This window comes from Moschus berezovskii, chromosome 3 (genome assembly GCF_049115385.1).
Source record: "Moschus berezovskii isolate FMDL1 chromosome 3, NW_MosBer_1.0, whole genome shotgun sequence".
NCBI classification, from domain to species: Eukaryota; Metazoa; Chordata; class Mammalia; order Artiodactyla; family Moschidae; genus Moschus; species Moschus berezovskii.
Genome location: NC_142462.1, coordinates 31354217 through 31371973, shown reverse-complemented (window position 1 = coordinate 31371973; position 17757 = coordinate 31354217). Strand labels below are relative to the sequence as shown.

Here is a 17757-nt window from a genome sequence, read left to right as displayed (position 1 = left end):
GCTGAAAAACCCAGGATCCCAGTTTTATGTGTTATAGGACCCCAGATGCTCAAAGAGGGATTGTCTCTTTCTTTTTCTTGGCTGTCTCTTCTCCAGCTCAGTATATACCCAATGTTTTAGGTCTTTATTCTCATGTGGTTTTCTGAATGGTAAAAAACATAACCACCAGCTGTTGTAGTTCTGTATTCTGTAAGTTTAGTAATCTCCATGAAAAGAGAATGTCTGTATCCCAATTTTTTCACCAAAAGTCTTGGCTCTCATTTTCATCAAGCTTATTTGTAAAACATGTCTCTATTTTCTGATACAATTCCTTTGGCACATGTGAAAGATCATTCTGTTTACCACAGAGTTAAGAATTAAGTTGCTCACCTTTGATGCCAGGTTAGCTCACCCAAACTAGGGCTGGCTGCATTCCTTAAAGAAAATTGTGGTAACAGTTCCCCCACAACATGGGGAACAGATGCTGGACAGGTCCAAATGATAGATTATTAACTGTTCATATTATGGCCTCAGTGTGTGTGTCCCTGCTAAATCATATGTTGAAATCCCAACACAGTGTGTTGGTATTCAGAGATAGGTAAGTAGATCATGAGTGTAGAGCTCTCATAAATGGGATTAGTACCCTTATATTCTGTAACACAAGAGGATAGAAGAAAAAGATAGCAACCTTCAAACCAGGAAGCGGATTCCCACCAAACACTGGATCTACTTGCATTTTGATCTTGGACTTTGCAGCATCCAAAACTGTGAGAAATATTTACCGTTTAAGCCACCCAGTCTATGGTAATTGATTATAGCATCCCGAACTAATACAGGGTTTCCCTGGTGGCTCAGCTGGTAAAGAATCTGCCTGTAATGCAGGAGACCTAGGTTCTAATAGGTTCTAATACAGTTTTTAATGTGGACCATTGTTAGAAATAGCTCAAAAATATTGAGATAAGAATGTTTAGAAAAATGAGATTTTTAAAATTAATTTTTTACTAGAGTTTAGTTGATTTACAGTGTTGTGTTAGTGTCTGCTATACAGCAAAGTGAATCAGTTATACAAATACGTATATTCACTCTTTTTTAGGTTCTTTTCCCATATAGGCCATTACAGAGTGTTGAGTAGAGTTCCTTGTGATAGACAGTGGATTCTTACTAGTTATCTATTTTATATATAGTAATGTGTACGTATCAATCTCAGCCTCCCAACTTATCCACCTCCCACCCTTTTCCCTCTCTGGTAACCATACGTTTATATTTTACATTTGTGACTCTATTGCTGTTTTGTAAATAAGTTCATTTGTACAATTAAAAGCAGAAATTAAAAACCAAGAATGCAGCTCCTTTTGAGTTGAAAGAGTTCAGCAGTAAAGTGCACTGTTAAGCAGTAATGGCTTTTATATCTGTGTTCTGGACGTTTCTGTTTCAGGTTTCTGCAAGCTTTCTCACCACACTGCTGTGTGAACAGTCATTGTCTGTTAGGCACCTGCTTTATTGCTTAAGGGAATTGATGACATGCCAATTTATTAATCTTTCACAGTGTAAGGCATTTAAATGTACATGATATTTACACTTTGGAAAAAGCCTTGTGATTTTACTTTTGCAAAATTTTTGCAGAAAAATTTTAATGGACTTATAAGACATCTTAAGATATGATAAGGTAGCTGCATCTTGATTAATGGTGTGCAGAAATCGATTAGGCATCAACTTACATTGTTAATCGAATCTTTAGGCTTCAAATTGTTCTTGAATTCCATGTGTTTTGAATTTGTAAGGATATGAATGCCATGCAGAAAATATTTAATGCAGATTGTGTTCATAGTTATTTTTGTGTATTATCAAATGTATGTTATTTGTTATATGTATATATGTTAAATATATGTATATATGTTAAATGTATGTTATATCAAATGTAGCGATTCATATGTTTAAACACTGCTATTGAGGTAAATATATATGTGGATATATATAAATTATATATAAATTTAAATTTAATTTAAATATAAATTATATATCTATATATAAAACATTCCAATTTCTAGTGTGAGAGAATGGTTTTAAACATCCTTAACTCTTAACAGTTTGTAGTTATGCAGAGGCATTCGAGTCACTATAATGATGAGAAATATGCCCCTTAGTAAGTACTGAAGCATAGCCAGTTTGCTCCTTGCACAAGAGCTCATCTGAGGTAGCAAAAATTTATTTGTAGAAAAGTAGCAATGCCCACAGAAGGAAAGCCATTTCTTTTGGAATTGAGAAATCTTAAGGTTATGGTTTTAGAATAAATTAGAGTGAAATGTCTGATTGTTTGTTAGATTGTGAAACTAACAAAATCTGGATACCAGAAACACAATTAATAGATCTACATTAATGAATTATCTAGTCAGTGCAAAGACACAAAGAAAAAAACCTTTCCTGAAGTTTAAAAACTTCATGTTCTGAGTGTATACTCAGGAAACAAGTACAAATAATATAAAAACAAAAACAATATAAACAGTGGAAAAACAAACAACACAAATTCTCCATGGAAATTGAATTTCATTTTAATGGTGATACAAAAATAATTTTAGTGTGTGTTTACAAGATTAATGTTTTCTTTGTTTTTCTTGGCTCATTCTGAAGGTTTGCAACTTAGACTCAAATGGTGTATGTGTGTTTGTAGAATCGTTGGACGACTTAAGGGCATCAATTAAATGTTTTACTTCTTTTATTCTAATTCATTTAACTGGGACAGTTTTGTGCTATGATGCTAAACAAGGTTTTAAGAATTAATTAGGATCTTTGGACGTATTCTTTATACATGTCAAAGGCACTGCTGTCAAAGATTTTTTAAAAAACGCCAGACACTAGTTTAAGCTATGAAAACAGATTTTTTTCAGTAACTACTGACTGAATACTAGCCGGAGCAAATGAGTTCCATTCAATTTGTGTTTAGGTAACTGGGCCTTTTAAAGGGAGAATGAGGAAGTGGGGAATTGTTAAGGAGATCAGGGGCTTATCCCCTTGTAACAGTATGTTCTACTGGAAGTTTTTATTTTTTCCCCTGCTAGAAGTTGTGCTAGAATTTTATCATCTTTCAGTACAGAGATTTGTGCAGAGTCTTTATGTGCCAAGAGTTATGCAGTTCTCATAATTTTATACTGTACAAAATTCGAAAGAAAAAAGCCCTTAATTTTCCAGTAGAAAATAGAAAGTTTGACATCTAAGGGAATGAAGGAGATGACTGTCCTGAATTGAAGGCTCAGTTTTTCTGCATATGAGATGATGCCAAGGTTTGTAGATTTGTGTTTCCATTTTGAATTTTTTTTTTTTTGAGAAAAAAGTGAATTCGCATGGTTTTAAACTTAAACTATAGTACCCAGCGGGAAGCCTGCTGCCAGTCTACAGGCCTCCTGCCTGGTCCCCATCCGCTGCCCTGTCAGTAGTGTCTGCTCTTCTCAGGTGTGTGATTTGGTTTCATAACTAGTTTTTCCTTTCTGTACCTGAAACTTTCCTCGGATTCACAATGGTATATTCATGATGTGGGTGTGTTACATTTATTGTGTTTACCTTATTCTGTTTGACCTGGTAGGATTTTGCTTTTTTTTAAAGGGGTTTTCCAAACTGTTATCAGATGAACAAAGTGCTATTGTCTTTCACTAAAATATGATTGTCAGCATTTGAGTATGTAGCAGGGTTGGCATACTTTGTGTATTAAAATAATATGTATCATTAGGTTATGAGGAGACTTGTTACTATGGAGATGGCAGCAAAACTCTGAGTCATCTCTGTGTTCACTGTCTTTGCTGTTCCCAGAAGGTGAAACTGAGTGACGGCTGCTTTCTTGTCACCAGAAAGTTTGATGTGATAGGAACAGATCTTCTACTTGGATCAGTAAAGATAACTCTTTTGTTAACTATGACCACTTCTGGAATTCTTTGCAAATGTTCAGGTTTGAGACTCTGCATTTCTGAAATTTAGTCTGCCATGTTCTTTTGGAAAATACCTCTGCTTTTATATTGAATGTACCTATAGCATTTCTTTTCTCAGCCTAAATAACTCCACAAACTCTCTTTGTATTTTTTTGTTTTTTAGTTTCTACTGTCCATGCCTAGTAAGCAAATCTGCAAAATGAAGGGCATTTATTAAAATTAACCATTCAGGTAGTATGGAAAGCAGGCTATACTTTCTAAGCACTGCATGTGCTAGGCACGTTCATATACACTCTTGTTGAAACTTCATAAGAGTCTTGTGATGTGGGTGGTAATAGTTACACCGTACACTGGTGAGAAATCCCAGGCCCAGAGACTTTAACTCCCCCATACCATAAGCTAATAAGTAGCTGAACTGGATTTGGACTTCAACTGCACCATAGTGTTCACCTACTCAGTGAGGCTTTTGTAGAAGAGATTGTAAATTAAAAAAAAAAATTCCATCCACGCTGTCCAAAATGTTAAATTATTAACATTTAGTGGACTTCTGATTAAGTAGTTAATATTATTGTTCAGGTTACCCCATGCTCCAACCTTCACTTCTTGGCTGTTTAGGGATGAAATGTTGCAGGCTGTGAAGCTTGGCAGGTCTTTCCTTGAGAATGGCATATAAACCAAAGGAATCCTTGCTTGGGTGTCTTGGAAACCCAGGACCAGACTTCATCTTTAGTTTTTACAGAGAAGTGAATTGCAAGCTATGCAGGCAAAGCAAATGGTCTGTATCCATGGAATGACAAGAATGGATGTATAAGAGTGGGAGGGGGCTTGCAGAGCAGAGCCCGAAGACATTGCCTGGAAAAAAGTCCTCTGGAGGGAAGAAGCTTTTTATAGTAGGACCCTTGCTCTACTATATTGTTTCAGGGAAAAAGTGGGACACTAGACAATGGTCACCTCCCAGGTCACGTCCAAGGTTATGGCCACCAAATCTTGGTTATTGGTTTTGTGCAGGAAGGAATTCAAGAGTGAGCCATAGTAAAGTGAAAGGAGGATTATTCAGGGAGGTACTGCAAAGAGATACTGTGGGTCATCTCAGAAGGCAAGAGAGGCACAAGAGGCCCCACAGTATGGGATAGTCAGTTCTTATAGGGGTGGTTAATTATATGGGCTAATGAGTGGGAGGAGTATTCCAGCTATTTTGGGTGAAGGAGAGGAGATTTCCAGGAATTGTGCCACGATCCAATTTTTGTCTTTTTATGGTCAGCTTTGGAACTGATCAATGCAAACAGATAGAGGAAAACAACAGAATTGGAAAGGTTAGAGATCTCTTCAAGAGAATTAAAGATACCAAGGGAACATTTCATGCAAAGATGGGCTTGATAAAGGACAGAAATAGCACAGACCTAACAGAAGCAGAAGATATTAAGAAGAGGTGGTAAGAATACACAGAAGAACTGTACAAAAAAGATCTTCATGATCCAGATAATCATGATGGTGTGATCACTCACCTAGAGCCAGACATCCTGGAATGTGAAGTCAACTGGGCCTTAGAAAGCATCACTATGAACAAAGCTAGTGGAGGTGATGGAATCCTAATTGAGCTATTTCAAATCCTGAAAGATGATGCTGTGAAAGTGCTGCACTCAATATGCCAGCAAATTTGGAAAACTCAGCAGTGGCCACAGGACTGGAAGAGGTCAGTTTTCATTCCAATCCCAAAGAAAGGCAATGCCAAAGAATGCTCAGACTACTGCAAAGTTGCACTCATCTCATATGCTAGTAAAGTCATGCTCAAAATTCTCCAAGCCAGGCTTCAGCAATACGTGAACTGTGAACTTCCAGATGTTCAAGCTGGTTTTAGAAAAGGCAGAGGAAGCAGAGATCAAATTGCCAACATCCGCTGGGTCATGGAAAAAGCAAGAGAGTTCCAGAAAAACATCTATTTCTGCTTTATTGACTATGCCAGAGCCTTTGACTATGTGGATCACAATAAACTGTGGAACATTCTGAAAGAGATATGAATACCAGACCACCTGACCTGACTCTTGAGAAACCTATATGCAGGTCAGGAAGCAACAGTCAGAACTGTACATGGAACAACAGATTGGTTCCAAATAGGAAAAGGAGTACGTCGAGGCTGTATATTGTCACCCTCCTTATTTAACTTATACACAAGAGTACATCATGAGAAATGCTGGGCTGGAAGAAGTACAAACTGGAATCAAGATTGCCGGGGGAAATATCAATAACCTCAGATATGCAGATGACACCACCCTTATGGCAGAAAGTGAAGAGGAACTCAAAAGCCTCTTGATGAAAGAGAAAGAGGAGAGTGAAAATGTTGGCTTAAAGCTCAACATTCAGAAAACTAAGATCATGGCATGTGGTCCCATCACTTCATGGCAAATAGATGGGCAAACAGTGGAAACAGTGTCACACTTTATTTTTTGGGCTCCAAAATCACTGTGGATGCTGATTGCAGCCATGAAATTAAAAGACGCTTACTCCTTGGAAGGAAAGTTATGACCAACCTAGATAGCATTTTAAAAAGCAGAGATATTACTTTGCCAACAGAGGTCCATCTAGTCAAGGCTGTGGTTTTTCCAATGGTCAGGTATGGACTGTGAAGAAAGCTGAGCACTGAAGAATTGATGCTTTTGAACTGTGGTGTTGGAGAAGACTCTTGAGAGTCCCTTGGACTGCAGGGAGGTCCAACCGGTCCATCGTAAGGGAGATCAGTCCCGCGTGTTCATTGGAAGGACTGATGCTAAAGCTGAAACTCCAATACTTTGGCCACCTGATGTGAAGAGTTGACTCACTGGAAAAGACCCTGATGCTGGGAGGGATTGGGGGCAGGAGGAGAAGGGGACGACAGAGGATGAGATGGCTGGATGGCATCACTGACTCGATGGACATGAGTTTGAGTGAACTCTGGGAGTTGGTGATGGACAGGGAGGCCTGGCGTGCTGCGATTCATGGGGTCGCAAAGAGTCAGAATCGACTGAGCGACTGAACTGAACTGAACTGAACTTGGAACTGTCATAAACTTCCCTGGTGGCTCAGATGGTAAAGTATCTTTCTGCAATGCAGTAGACCCATGTTTGATCCCTGGGTTGGGAAGATTCCCTGGAGAAGAGAATGGCTACCCACTGCAGTTATTTTTGCCTGGAGAATTCCATGGACAGAAACAAAGAGTCAGAGACAACTGAGTGACTAACACCTGGAACTGTCATGGCACTGGTGAGTGTGTCATTTAGCATATGCCAATATATTACAAAGAGTGTGTAAGGAGATCAAGGTCTAGTGGAAGTCAGTTCTCTTCCATCTTGGGCCTAGTTGGTTCTAACCAGTTTACGTTGCATCCTCAACAGCAATGCCATTCTTTTCAAGGTTGTGCCCTGGCCCCTTCCCGTCTCAGTATCACTGTACTTTCTCAGTCTTCACTCCTGTCTGGAATGAAGTTAAAGACTTCCCAGGATTTGGTCTGCATCATTTTAAATGGGGTAAACTGAGCTTCCGTTGTGGCTCGGCTGGTAAAGAATCCACCCACAATGCAGGAGACCTGGGTTCAATCCCTGGGTTGGGAAGATCTCCTGGAGAAAGGAATGGCTACCGACTGCAGTATTCTGGCCTGGAGAATTCCATGGACCATATAGACCATGGGGTTGCAGAGAGTCAGACACAACCGAGCAACTTTGACTACTGCTACTAATCTGAGGCCGTTCTCTGCTCTTCTGGGAAGTGTCCCGCTCAGTGCAGATGCATCTGACAGTGGCTGTATCATCACTGAGATCTGGATAGTTTCCTGAGCTGGGCTGCCTTGATCAGCTGCAGGTGGGGCTGTATTTGAAAAACTTAAGTTTGCAGAGAAACGGAATAAAAGTTGAAGTTAGATTAAAAATTAACCCTATTAAACAAACAAAATGTCTGTGGAACTACTTGGTTCCAGAAAGAATTGTTCTTAGATGCTTGCTGTGTTTCACTGACAGAACTGGCTTAGTGGGGTGCATTCCAGAGAGCACTAGGGAGCCAGAACACTGTTTCTGTAATAGCATTCACCTTCATTATCTGCTTAACTTTGCTTCAGGGATCATTTGTAGCTTACTTTGTTTTGGGTTGGACTTCTAATTGTATATTATGAAGAACATTGTAAACAGTGTTTTTCATGCCTTTTTTTTTTTCTTAAATAATTTGCCCCCATGAGTCTTTGTGGGGGTGGGATGATCACAGTGCTGGTACAGAAACCCGTCCCATCAGAATGATCTGGGTAGATGTTTCAGACTGCAAAATCTCTTTGCCAGTCTCTCATCCCACTGATTCCCAGATGCCACCTCCCCAACCACATCCCTAGAAAATATGCCATACTTTAAGACCCCCTACCCCTCTACCAAAACACAAGAAAGAAAACAAAAGCAGTCTTAAACTCACAGAGCAAGAAAGGTCTTAAACTCACAGTGCAGAGTTTCTGAGTTTGCATAAGTTTCTCAATATTAAGGTGGATCAGACCACAGATTCTTTTTTTTTATTTAATTGGAGGCTAATTACTTTACAATATTGCATTGGTTTTGCCATACATTGACATGAATCCACCCCACTGATGCTTATTCTATCTGGTCATCTTACCTGTAGGATCCTCTTTATCTTTACCTTAAGGTATACCTTATACTCTTGCAACTCAATTAAACACACACAGAGAAGCAAAAGCGTCTTTGTGAAAATGGCAGCAAAATAAAACAAAAAGTAAATCCAAAGTTAGTGTTTTCCTTCACCTAGCTTGTTCTAGGTAGGGAAAATTTTCCTATAGAATTTTCTCTTTTCTGATAAGACTTTTATGTTTGTATTGACAGAGAGCTTTTAACTCCACAATATGCTACTTTGTCAGAAGCCTCATCAAACTTAGGGAAAGGTTAGGAGGCAAAAAGGATGTGGGTAGACATGGTTAAGGGAGCTTGGAAATTCATCATTAACAAAAGTATGTATGTGTGTAAAATCTCTTTGGGGGCAGAGTAGAGTGATCTATACAGAGAAGCTCTCCATTGAGCCCTCTATGTTCTACTTGGACACGTGGGTCTCCGTATTCTAGAAGGAGTCAGAGATGAAAGTGTCCTATTTCATTCACTTAGTGAAAACTCTGTGTTGTATATCTCAGGACAATAGTGTTGTGTCTGGACAATAAAGAGGTAGGTTCACTGTCCTCTCTGCTTTACAACATAGTGTGAAAGGCCTCAATTAGATTTCTTCCAGGTAAATTCCCAGTGTGATGTAAAGGCCAGTTTGTTGCCTTCTATCACTGTGGCTCTTCATCTGCTTGCTTTTATATATATATATATATATTTTACATAGGTGAATAGGTGTTTGATTCCATTATTAAGGCTTAAATTGCCTGCTCCTGGTAAATTTTGCCATTGATAAATTTCAGTTTTACTGAAATCAGTCAGCCCCAAAGTATGAAAACTCATAGTCACTGCTACTTGTTGAAGGAGAAGCAGCTTGGTGGTGGTGAAGAGGTTGGGAGAGTTCTCAGTTCCAAGCAGAGTAGCGAGAGAGGATCCTGCATAAACAAAGAAGCAAATGCTACGTAGTTGGCCATTTTCACATCGTGGAGTGGAGCTCACAGCAGAGCTGTGCACTGAGGTCTCTGTGTTCTGCCCCTGCGAAAGCAGTGCTTCTGCAGATTTATAAAGGTTTTTTAAAAAAAAAAATAAGATTGATATTTCACATCGTTTATAATTACGGCAGTTATACTAGAGTGTTTATTGCATTTATTCCCAAGTAGATAAGCATGTACTAAGTTCTTCTGCCATGTCCAACTCTTTGCGACCCCATGGATTGTAGCCCGCCAGGCTCCTCTGTCTGTGGGGATTCTGCAGGCAAGAATACTGGAGTGAGTTGCCATTCCCTCCTCCAGAGGATCTTTCCAACTCAGGAGTTGAACCTGTGTCTCCTGCATTGGGAGGCAGGTTCTTTACCACTAGCGTCACCTAGGAAGCCCACGCTTATAAGTGCAGTGACCTAAGATCATGATTAAGTTTATATTTTTTGATCTATGGGAGACTCTGTGGTTGAGAGAATTAGTGTATTCCAAATTATAATTATAGATTATTGGACTTAAATTTATCTTAGAAGTAAAGCAATGTTTTCTACATTATGGTATGTAGAATATTAATTTCATGGGCTTTTAATATGTATTTTTTAAAAAATGTCCCAGAGCTAATTAACTCTGGAGGAATATTTTTTTCTATATTTTAAATATAGTGAGATACAGAAAAATTTTATTCATATTCTAGCCATAACTTGGAAACTAAAGTTAAAATTAAACTATCAGTAATAAAACATAAAAGCCTTAGGAATATTAGTTTAGAAAAATCTTTACGATGTCTATACTTAATATTACAAAGTATTACTGACAGAAATTAATTAATACCTAGTAAGTAAGGTGATTTTGGGCTCCAAAATCACTGCAGATGGTGACTGCAGCCATGAAATTAAAAGACGCTTACTCCTTGAAAGGAAAGTTATGACCAACCTAGACAGCATATTAAAAAGCAGAGACATTACTTTGCGAACAAAGGTCCATCTAGTCAAGGCTATGGTTTTTCCAGTGGTCATGTATGGATGTGACAGTTGGACTATAAAGAGCTGAGCATAGAAGAACTGACGCTTTTGAACTGTAGTGTTGGAGAAGACTCTTGAGAGTTCCTTGGACTGCAAGGAGATCCAACCAGTAAATCCTAAAGGAAATCAGTCCTTAAATATTCATTGGAAGGACTGATGCTGAAGCTGAAACTCCAATACTTTGGCCACCTGATGTGGAGAGCTGACTCATTTGAAAAGTCCCTGATGCTTGGAAAGATCAAAGGTGGGAGGAGAAGGGGATGTCAGAGGATGAGATGGTTGGATGGCATCACCAACTTGATGGATATGAGTTTGAGTAAACTCTGGGAGTTGTTGATGGATAGGGAGGCTTGGTATGCTGCAGTCCATGGGGTCAGACCAGGAGCTGACCACGACTGAGCAACTGAACTGAACTGAAGTAAAGATACATATCATGTTCCTGGACTGACAAAATGAAGAGTTGTCTACCAGCTAAGCTTGAATTGTGTGCAATCCCAATCCAAATGGCAACAGGCATTGATTTTTTAAAATGAAAAACTGATTCCAAATATATATGGAAAATGCAAAGGGCTTAGAATAGCTGTAACTATTTTTTAAAAACAATAAAATTGCATGACTGATACCAGCTGATTTAAAGAATCCTTAAATTACTTTGCTAACCAAGGTCCGTCTAGTCAAGGCAATGGTTTTTCCCGTGGTCATGTATGGATGTGAGAGTTGGACTGTGAAGAAGACTGATCGCCGAAGAATCGATGCTTTTGAACTGTGGTGTTGGAGAAGACTCTTGAGAGTCCCTTATACTGCAAGGAGATCCAACCAGTCCATTCTAAAGGAGATCAATCCTGGATGTTCATTGGAGGGACTGATGCTAAAGCTGAAACTGCAATACTTTGGCCACCTCATGCGACGAGTTGACTCACTGGAAAAGACTCTGATGCTGGGAAAGGTTGGGGGCGGGAGGAGAAGGGGACGACGGAGAATGAGATGGCTGGATGGCATCACCGACTCTGTGGACATGAGTTTGAGTGTACTCTGGGAGGTGGTGATGGACAGAGAGGCCTGGCGTGCTGTGATTCATGGGGTCGCGGAGAGTCGGACACGACTGAGCGACTGAACTGAACTGAACTGAAGAGTACAGATCTAGTCCCTTAAATCTATTTCTTACTTCCACTGTATAATCGTAAGGGAATTGATTTAGGTCATATCTGAATGGTCTAGTAGATTTCCCTACTATCTTCAATTTCAGTCTGAATTTGACAATAAGGAGTTCATGATCTGAGCCACAGTCAGCTCCTGGTCTTGTTTTTGCTGACTGTATAGAGCTTCTCCATCTTTGGCTGCGAAGAATATAATCAATCTGATTTCGGTGTTGACCATCTGGTGATGTCCATGTGTAGAGTCTTCTCTTGTGTTGTTGGAAGAGGGTGTTTGCTATGACCAGTGCATTCTCTTAACAAAACTCTATTAGCCTTTGCCCTGCTTCATTCCGTGCTCCAAGGCCAAATTTGCCTGTTACTCCAGGTGTTTCTTGACTTCCTACTTTTGCATTCCAGTCCCCTATAATGAAAAGGACATCTTTTCTGGGTGTTAGTTCTTGTAGTTGACTCACTGGAAAAGACTCTGATGCTGGGAAAGGTTGGGGGCGGGAGGAGAAGGGGACGACGGAGAATGAGATGGCTGGATGGCATCACCGACTCTGTGGACATGAGTTTGAGTGAATTCCGGGAGTTGGTGATGGACAGGGAGGCCTGGCGTGCTGTGATTCATGGGGTCGCAGAGAGTCGGATACGACTGAGCGACTGAACTGAACCAGACAGCAGTGAACTTCAACCTCCCCTTTTTACTTAATACAAACTTTCAAGGTGATCAGAAACCTAACATAAAAGTTAAAAATTAAATCTATAGATGACAACATGGTTGAATCTCAAACAGATGGTTAAGTAATAGAAGCCATTTTCAAAAGAGTACTGCATGAGTTCTTACATTTGAAATTCTGTAACAGGCAAAACTTTCTATTTTTCTGTAGTAGAAATCAAAACAGTGGAAAAAGACAAGAGTTGTGATTGAAATGTTCTGTATATTGATGAAGATGGTAGATATACAGTTGTATTTTTCAAAAGTTACTAACCTTTACATTTAAAATCTGTGCACTAAATACATCAAGCTAGTTTCCAGAAGCAATAACTTAATGAAATTGAGCATGTTGCTCTTCCTCTTAAGAAGATATATCACTACCATTGTTTCTAAAACTTCAGTCACCCAAACTCTATTATGTTAGTTAGGAATTTTCAGAGAAACAGAACCAATAGGGTATATGTGTTGGGAGAGAGAGGTTGGCACTTGATTGTGGGAATCAGCAGGTCTGAAATCTCTATGGGAAGTAGGCCGGCAGGCAGACTAGGAAGTCCAGGAAGGTTTCAGTCCTGAGGCAGAATTCCTTCTTTGTGAAACCTCTGTCATTGCTCGTAAGGTCTTCAACTGATTGGATGAGGCCCACCCATTATGGACGATAATCTGCTCTGCCTAACATAAACTGACTGTAAATGTTAATCATGTCTGAAAAATACCTTCACATCCAGATCTAGACTAGTTTTTGCCAAACTAGGGCACCTTAGCCTAGCCACACCTAGCCATCATACCTATGATGGTAGAGAACCACGCTGAACTCAGTTGGGAAACTAAAGGTGTTTCAGGTTAAAAAAAAAAAAAAAGTTCCAAGTTAAAGGAGGATGGCTTATAATTTGTAATTAAAACATGTAACTTATCTTTCTAGTTACAACTCTCAGTCATGTCAGTGAAGTATCTTTCCCAAACTGTGGGCCTCTACGAGGGAGAGGGTGGTCTTCCTTCTCTCACCTGCTTCACTTGCATCATCCCATGTAAAAGAATTACAAGTTTACTTACATATATTTCAGAACAGTGATTGGATCACTCATTGATCCTCAAACCACTCTATAAATGAAGTAGGAGAGGTTTTATTCCTTATTTTTTTTAATAGAGGAAGGATTAGCATCAACAGAAAGACATGATTTATCCAAAGATTGAATCATTGTTAAAATGTCATTATGCAGGCATTATTTTATATATATGTATATATGTGTGTGTACATACACACATACATGAGGGCTTCCCAGGTGGCATAGTGTGTGTACACACACACACACACACACACACACACACATTATTTATTGGCCATACATGGTACACACACACACACACACACACACACTATTTATTGGCCATACATGGTATGTGGGCTCTTAGTTCCTGAACCAGGAATCCAGCCTGCACCCCCTGCATTGGAAGGGCAGGGTCTCAGTCACTGGCCCACCACGGAAGTCCCTTCCAGGCATTGTTTTATAATGTGAAGAAGTCATAGAAAATCTCTCTACTTGTGGAACTTGCCTTCTAGTGAGTGGGAGACAAAGGAAAAATAATAACAAAAAGATTTGAGAGTAATTTAGAGAATCGTTGAGAGTGATTAGTGCTAGAGGAAAGAAAATCCAGTGAACTAAGTTAGAGGGTCTTAAGAATCCTGCATGTTGTTTTGCCTTATTTAAAAGGTGGAATTTAAGCAGAGGCTTGAGGGAACTGGTGGAAAGGGCCTTGTGGATACCTGAGTGAGCATTCCACTGGAGGAGACATAACGCAAAGCTTTGTAACTGACTGAAACTCTGGTGTCAAGCCATTCATTCTTTTTTTGTCGTGAGACGTGTTTTATTTTCATTAGTCATACAAATACTTTTTTATACTATCAGGTCAAACCAGGGAAGTGTTTTTCTGTTTGGCAAACTCATAACTAGTTCAATTTGCTTATGTTAAACAGACCTGAAATCACTCATTGCACATTCTTTTCAGCCACATTGCAGTTATTATGGTAGCCATCCTTATTCAAACACCCTACACAGAGCAGTCCGTTTGGAGGGTCCCCTCAAAGACCCACAGGCCAGTGACATCAGCTTGGAGTACCTGGATTCATAGCGCAACTTGTCACTTGTGTCCATCTTGCAGGTGACTCTTACTCCACATCATGACTGGGCTCTCTAAGATGAAGGGGTAGAGAATTCCTCAGGTCCTTAGGAAATTTCACTTTGCTTGCTTCTCTTACTCAATGATCTCTTTGGCCAGCAGGGTGTTCTCCTGCGTCTCCATCTTCAGGTTGGCATTATTAAAGCTGGCCATTTCCCCCATGTCCAGCTTGTCTGCCATTTTCTTAAAACAATCCAAGAAGTTATGCTTCAAGCCGACAGTCCTGCTGCTCTCACGGGTGTTAATGCAGCAAGAGACCTATTTCATTCTTTTAGCAAATAAACATGGCACAGTTCCTGCAAGCATAGTGCTAGGCAATGGAGCAACAACAGTGCCCAAGGAATTCCTCATTTCTTATTATTTTCACTATATGAGCGTTTCCTTAACCATAAGGGTTTCCATGGTGGCTCAGGTGGTAAAGAATATGCCTGCAGTGGAGACCCAGGTCCGATCCCTGGGTTGGGAAGATTCCCCTGGAGAAGGGGATAACCATCCAGTCCATCCTTGCCTGGAAAATTCCTGGACAGAGGAGCCTGACTCGCTACAATCCATGGGGTCACAGAGAGTTTGCATCAGCTATGAAGTAGAAAGCCACTATAGAGCTCTTCAAACCTCTTCTGCTCTCAAAATTTTGTGTAGATAGTAATTATACATACTATTTTCATATGTATGTAGATGTTATAATTGATAAAGTCGTTACTAGTTTCACTCTTATTATGCATTCTTCAGGTGATAACTACTGAAAGCTCTACAATCATGCAGGGTGGTGTATAGTCTGTGAGCAATTGTGAAGTTGATAAGGGTCCTCCTCATTCTTGGCAGTGTTGGGAAAACCTCTTCTGTTCGCTGTGAGATTGCCAGATTGACGTTGGCCCCCAAACCACACTAATAGTTGCTGCTTCTAAAGACAAGGGAGGTCTTTGAAAGTTTGCAGCGGCAGGAAAAGCATGATCAGACCTGTGTTTTTTGGAAGATTTCTTTTTATTGTCAGTTATCCAGGAGAAGCCAAATGGAATAAGTCTATTGAGGAATGCTTATTGTTTAATTACAGTTACTTGGTTCATTTGGTAACACAGTGATCCAAACTGCACTGTACCTAATTCTTTTCTGATGCTTACAAGAGATTCAAACCATAATTTCTCTGCATTATACATTATTTGAAGCAGTATGTCCAAGTTAGAGATGTCTTCTATCAAAAGTAAGCAATTAAAAATAGGTTTCTAGTTTAACCTTGGCCAGATACCTTGAAATGAAACAGTGGGAGCAATGAAAACAGAGCCTTGTCAGGGTAAATGCATATGCTAGCAGGGAGGCATTTGGTTTACATGTCTGCAGGCTGATTTGATGTTTATATGTTTGGATGAACTTTCTTTTCTTTTTTTTTTCCATGATTGCTTTTTATTTAAAAAAATTTTTTTTTAAATGTATTTAATTGGAGGCTAATTACTTTACGTTATTGTATTGGTTTTGCCACACATTGACATGAATCTGCCCCGGGTGTACATGTGTTCCCCATCTTGAACCCCCCTCCCATCTCCCTCCCCATCCCATTCTTCTGGGTCATCCCAGTACACCAGCCCCGAGCATCCTGTATCATGTGTCGAACCTGGACTGGCGATTTGTTTCACATATGATAATATACATGTTTCAATGCCTTTCATTTTAGCCTCATGTTTGCAAGTCTAGTTTTCTGTGTTTGAACTTTTAAATTTGATCTTGATATAGACTGTATTGATAAAGCAAAGAACAGTCGTGTGAGAGAGATGGGTATATATACTTGGTATCAGAGAGTCCTTCTACTGGTACTTAATGCTGAATGGTTTTAGGGTTGTGATACATACATTTGAAGGCTTGAGAGAGATAGAAATCAACGTGCTCAGATTTTAAAGTCTGAAGCCATTACAAAGCCTGTTTGCCTCGTATGTGTGCACTTGGGGATTTTCTGTGTGATGTGTGTTCTCTTCCTTGATGGCAGTCTTTCCTGCTCAGAAAAGCCACTCCTCTGAAGGTTATAACTAGCCTCTGATTCATTTCCTCACACTAACTATATACAAACCCTTGAGGAATTATCCTATATCACTGCTAAGTTTTGATCTTTGATGTTGCTGTCAGGCAGAATATCAATGTCGAATTGTAAGAGTTGTTGGCATTTGCGTTTAATTCGACCTGTGTGGTACTGGCAACACTGAATATTATTCTTTGGCAGGACATATGCTTCTGACTTTGTTGCTGATTCAGACTTTCCATGCATGTGGGTATGTGGTAGCTCTTGCTCAAGCAGCTAGCTGTTCCATTGCTAATATTTCCCAGTTGCCAGATGGTAAATATGCAGCCACAGTTTTCCAGACAGTATTATTGTCTGGGCAGGAATGGATGCACATTATACATTTATTTTGGGTACTTTTTATCTCTGAGAGTTTTAAATGAGATCTGGCTGCAGCAAAACGGCCCTCCTGTGGTTAATTGGCTTCTGTGAGTCCTCTGGTTTCTATCAGTGCGTTTGTTGTGCATTTATTCTCCTTTAGGGGATATCTTCCCTTGTTATTACACTGGTTGCTAGTGATACAGTCTCAGCTATGTGCCTGCTAAGATTCGCTCTGTTCCTGATGACCTATATCAGCCAAAGAGAAGAAGCTGCAGCCACTGAAATCTACATGATTATTCATGTGTTTTTCCTCCAGGCGCCAGGAGATCATGATGTTGAGACATACTAAACGTTTGTGTGGAAGTCATTCAGACGCATTTAAATTGACCTTTTTTTGTTACCTTTTTCTATTTTTCTACTTTTTTTAAAAATTATTATTGCTAGAAAAGTTGAAATAATGGTTCTTTGAACTTATTTAAAAACTTCTCATGGAGCTGAAAGACCCGACACGTATTAGTCAATTGGTATTATAAAATACATTTAGGTTGGAAAATATGACACAATTGTCATTATCTTCAGATTATCTTTGTAAAATGAGATATTTCTTTTGAAATGTGTATGAAAGTAAATGCAATTTAATATCTATTTTACTGTTCTTGAGAAGTTGGGCAGTTGATGATGACAATGTTATTATTTATTGAGGAAGTATGATGTTCTAACACTGAATTTAGGTCTCTAAGATCATTACCTGATATTATGATTGTTGTTTCTGTTGTTTATTTGCTAAGTTGTGTCTGACTCTTTGCAACTCCATGCACTATAGCCCACCAGGCTCCTTTGTCCTTGGGATTCCCA

At 39.4% G+C, this 17757-nt stretch overlaps 1 protein-coding gene and 1 pseudogene across 3 annotated transcripts in view; one reads left to right on the top strand and one right to left on the bottom strand.

The window, feature by feature from the left end:
• The window catches only part of CRPPA (CDP-L-ribitol pyrophosphorylase A), a 366781-nt gene that overhangs the window by 240108 nt on the left and 108916 nt on the right, over positions 1–17757 (top strand). The window lies entirely within an intron of this gene.
• Positions 14595–14717, bottom strand: LOC148778305 (thymosin beta-10 pseudogene; annotated as a pseudogene).